This window comes from Pogona vitticeps, chromosome 14 (genome assembly GCF_051106095.1).
Source record: "Pogona vitticeps strain Pit_001003342236 chromosome 14, PviZW2.1, whole genome shotgun sequence".
NCBI classification, from domain to species: Eukaryota; Metazoa; Chordata; class Lepidosauria; order Squamata; family Agamidae; genus Pogona; species Pogona vitticeps.
This window is the reverse complement of record NC_135796.1, coordinates 7,209,081-7,214,557: the sequence shown is the minus strand read 5'-3', so window position 1 is coordinate 7,214,557 and position 5,477 is coordinate 7,209,081.

Sequence of the window (5,477 nt, the reverse complement as noted above, 5' to 3'; positions counted from 1 at the left end):
TCCCTTTGGGTGTGAAATAACTATTTGCATAGGCTACACTATTGTATAATTAGAAGTGTGTCAAATCGTGCAACCCTCTCCCTCAAAAGCCGGTAGTCCTGTATCAGAAAGGAGCATGCAAGGGGCAGGATGAGTCAATCCAAATTAAAAAAAAAAACACATATGAATGTGATTTGAACCAAACTGTACCAACAGTGATCCAATTATTGGTCTATATTCCCTCTCTAGACAAGTCCTTAGGATCAGCCACTGAAATTCAGCAGTTCATAAGTGTATAGGAAATGTGTCTTGTTTTTTTTTATGCATTTGAAAAAGAAAAGACAGCATTAATTTTGTGCAGTGCTTGCAGTTCTTTAATTCCAAGAAAATCTAAATGCTGCAACTTCTCTAAGTTGTTATCTTTAGTGCTCTGTTGAAAAGTGTATTCTCCCAAAAGATGTATTCTAAAAGTATTATTCTCTGTTTATTGAGGTTTTTTTATATATAAATTTACAAAATGTATTATGCAGTATTCACTTTGCAAAATATTTGAGGTCTGTACCCGATTGACTTCAACAAGAATATCCTTTATATTGTACTCTTCCTAAATGCTTGACTATGGTTGCATTGTAATGTGTTCTAACTCTGTTTAAACTAGATGCTTTAAAAATTTGTTTGTATTTTTGTTATAATATGAGATAAAAGCTGAATGTTGGGAAAACAAGCTCTACATAAAGAACATATGAGCGAAAACATGTGGAAAGATAAGAACTTGAATGCAGACTGATTCATCCATCCCCACCATGTTCTCAGTAGTTCAAAAGAACTTTGCAAGTGCTTTCAACATCAAGCATGTACCGATACTGCTGAGTACCTTCATTGTGAATACATGAAGATCTGCTTGACTTCCATCTGGGGTGGGGACATGGGGGATGGTGGATTTACCTGTGTTCCCATGTCATTACCAAACCCTACCTACTTTCAAGAAGAAAAGCTTGAACATTTACAGGGGTGTAACTTGTAGCCTTTCAGACTTGGTTGGGCTACAGCTGTTGCTGTCCTTGATTATTAGCCATGCTGTCTGAAGCTGAGGGAAATTGTGGTCCAACAGTATCTAAGGGCCACAAATTTCCCACTAGTGCCTTAAAACTGGATCAGAAAAAAAGGGGTGACTAATTAGGGCCCAGTAAAGGGTACAGGATCCTCACTATACAGCTGCAACAGTTTGACATTCAGCTTTCATGGCGTCTGAAGTTTGGTAAGGTACTTACTCTGCTGTGGTTCAAGGAAGTACGTTAGCTTTCTAGCAGGGAATCTGAAGGACTACAAACCCCAGGTCTTAAATCCAATTATTAGTCTAAGCTAGGATGGACCCACTGAGTCAATGGGAATTTGGCACGTCAACTCCTGTAGAACTTCTGTTTATTCAGTACGTCTAGCCTAACTGGGACTAACAACCAAACTGAGACCCAGGATTCTTTAGGATGGAACCATGGCAAACCAGCTGTATTAAACTGCGATAACAACATCATATAGACACACCCAAAGACTATCCCAGGAAAATGGACAGTCAAAATATGAATGATTGGGGAAAGTACTATAGGATTAGGAAGTGTACTTTTAGAGGGAAGAGGGCATAAATCCCAAGCAAACTTGAATCCTGGTACCTCTCATTTTAGAATTTATGCCTCGCCCCCCCCCATCTCACTTCTTTCTCCCTGTAAGAGATGTCTCAATGTATAATTCTACAGACAAAATCTGGCTTAGTCCTTAAAGGCAATCCCTTGATTAAAACCAGCTGGTTTTCATGGCGGGCAGTTAGAAAGCCAGATGTCCTCCGCTACAGAATTGATATTTCCTGTCCCGTCTGCAAACATTTGACTGTCCACCAATGTCTGGGCATTAAATTCATTGCCTGGTTTTCCTTTGTCTTTCTGTTTCTTTGCCATCTTGTGTCTTTACCAATGACATTTGAGAAGAGAGACGTCTTTTTGGACTTGTCGATTTAAGCTCTAAAGTCCAAAGTTAAGCTTTCTACACCATCTCTTTCTTTCTCATCCACACTGCCTTTTCCAAAGCTACCAAGCATGCCTCGGTGTGCATGTGTGTATACGTATGTGTGTGTGTGCTTGTATGGGTGATCCGAATGCACTTATAAGAGTAGGGAGAAAACTATTGTCTGCTAGTTCCTACATAGTCTGTTTAGTCTTTCCCTATCTCAAAAGAACAAGTCACTTTTATCTCACCCTGGCCTATAAATCCGGAACAGGTTAGTCTTCTGAAAAAGCCACTGGCTTTCCAGATGTATTACAGCCAGAGCCACAGCAGGGCACCGACAGACCTTCCTTTTCTTTCTGCAGCTATTACTGCTGCCCCAAACCCTACCCCTCCAGTGACAGTTTTGGGGAAGCACAGGAAGCTGCACAGGAGGCTTTGGTTCTTTTTCTCTCTTTTCTTCCCATCAGTAGGCATTCAGTACTGCACAGTGCTCACTGTTGGCATTCTTCATTAGTTAGTTAGGCATCCTTCAGTCTCGAGAGACTATGGTATCGTGCTCTGAATAGAGGACTTGGAACAGCATCTAGTGTGGCTGAGAAGGCCAATTCGAGAGTGACCATCCCTTCCACACTGAAGACAAATCCAATCTGTCCCCTGTCCAGCTCCCTGATTTTGCTGGTTTCAGGACTGCCTCTTTGCCTCGGCCTGCTGGACAAGGGTCTCTTCAATTGGGAGAGGCCGCGATGCAATGCCTGCCTCCAGGCTGAACACTCAGATGTCAGGGTTTCCCATCTGTTGAGGTCCATTCAGATCCCACTTGCAGATCTCCTTGTATTGCAACTGTGGTCTCCCTCTGGGGCGCTTTCCCTGCATTAATTCTCAATACAGGAGATATTTGGAATCTGACAATCAGCCATTCTCACGACATGTCCAGGCCAACGTAGCCGTTGCTGTTTCAGTAATGTACACATGTTAAAAATTCCAGCTTGTTCTTGGACTACTCTATTTGGGACTTTGTCCTGCCAGGTGATACTAAAAATGCATTGGAGACAACGCATATGGAACATGTTCACTTCCTCTCTTGCCATGCATGAAGGATCCAGGACTCACTGCAGTACAGGAGTGTGCTCAGGACACAGGCTCTATAGACCTGGATCTTGGTATATGCCATCAGCTTCTTCTTAAGCCATACTCTCTTTGTGAGTCTAGAGAACGTGGTAGCTGCTTTGCCAATGTGTTCATCCAGCTCGACATCTAGGGAGAGAGTGTCATTCTTCATACCATCTTTGCATTAAAAACCTTTTTTGAAGCAAAAATGAAAAACCAAACGAAACAGGAAAAAAACCCACAACACACAACAAAATACCAAGATAGTTAGCCTTTTCATTCCTATTGTTATCACTTAACATAATGCCCTGTATAGCACAAATAAAACAACAACCAAGAAGCGACAAATGCAACAAACATTTGCCTCATTCCAACTGCCATTCCCAAGAAGAGTAGAAGCATTGAATTAATGGGTTTTACTTAAGTGTTGATCTACCATTCTGCTATTGATTCATGGGTTTACAGTCATTGTAAAACAAGCAACTGGGTTTAGCTTCGTAACATTAACAACAATTATATGGTGCTTGTTGGATAGTGATGGTGGTGCTTGTTAGTGGTTGGATGCTTTATTTTATTTTATTTTTTGTTTTGTTTAGCTAAAAAGGGGGACCTTAATGCACAAGTGGTATCAATTATTGCTTAGCAAGCTATACTCTTAAAAAAGAAGATAAATCATAATCAATTGTCCCAACATTAGGGCATCATAATTTATCAATCCCACATTAGGAAGTTGCAATCCATCAATCTGACATGAGAACAGACAATGGATGATCAGGATCCAGTTCCGTTCCTGCTGTAAGTCAGAGCAACTCAGTATGGGGCTACATTCAGCTCCACCAAGTCTAGATTTGGCCCCTGTGAATTTTGTTTTCTTAGCAATATATAATTGAATTCTATACTCCCTTAAATGGATGAGCTGGCTGCACTGCTCTGAGGACAGGGTAGTACAGTTAGGGGCTAGAAGAGTCTTCCTTTCAGAGATGCTTACAGTGCAGCCTGAGAGCACCATAAATCCAGGGTCATTTCCCCCCTCCCCTCCTCCTTAACAATAACACTGGCACCTATCAGTCATGGTTCACCTTCCAGCATAAACTCCAACTCAGCTGAATATAGCCTCCAGTTTTTGGTTTTCATTCCAGACTTGGGGATTTGTCATTATTTTCTTTGGGTAAGCACAAATAGCTAGCAATTACATGGAGTTGGGTGGGTGTTCAGCCCTTTTAAAACAATTGTTTCCAACATCTTATTTAGCTTGACTGTCATATTTTGAGTTAGCACTTCTTTCTAGTTTTTCATTTCCAAATTGATTAGAGCACTGCTGCACTCTGAAAAGCAAAGCAAATACCAAACCCAGCCACCAGGATTTTAAAAAGCAAAAAAGTGCACGACTGACAATATTTAATAGATTTGTGGGTAATTTTTGTTCCAGCCATTTGGATTTTTTTTAAAAAAAGTAATCCATATAGCAGAGGGGCAGGGGATGAAACTTGTGGATATGGTTCATAGTTCTTCAGCTGGCAGTGTCCTAAAATACACTCATTATAGGCTCATCTGTGTAGCTTCTGTAACTAAATGTGATTCTGGGGAACTAGAATGTCCCATTTTGGAAAAGCAGACCAGAAAGGAGCACATGGTGAGTGGGAGTATGAAGAGAAGAGAAACCGTCCTAAACATGGATAGTTTCCATGCAATCAAGAGCCCTGCTTTCATTTCAGGGTTCCAGTCCACTTGAAGAACGCAGCAGAGACTGTCTTCTACACGCGGGTGTTCTTTTCTGAGGTGAACAGCAATGGAGGAGGAATGGATCTTGTGCATTTACTTTCCTTGTGTGTTTGTTTTAGCCGTATTCTGAATTCCTGAATCCAGGATTAAAATGAAAGAATTCTGAGCCAGGAATTTGTTTGGATTACTAGAAACAGAAGGAGATTTTCCTCCACAGAAAAAATCCACACTCCTGGTTTACCTTCATAGTTTTATTTATTGCAAATGTATCTATAATCTGGGAATGTGTAGGCATTTAGTTCCTGATAGTATTAAATAACGAGGGATCAGCTATTGTAGCTGCTAGATCTGCTGGTAGGTCCTGTTGTTCCTTCTCTGTGGTAGGCTAGACAATTGGAGGAGACCATAGTAAACATGGCCTAGCATTAGGGGACAGCACCCTTGGGCACCAGATGCAGAGGAGGCTTATATTCTAGGATGTGCTAAAAGTGACTTCTGTCCTCTCCAATTCTTCTGTGCTTCCTCTTCTTCCTTGTGGTTATTGTCTATTCATCTGCCCTCCCTAAACTGCAAAAGGACACAAGAAGATGCAAAAGCTAATATTTTAAACTTTTTTTAAAAATTCTTTCAACAGGGATGGAAAAACTTCAGCACATGAACCCGTGTGGTCC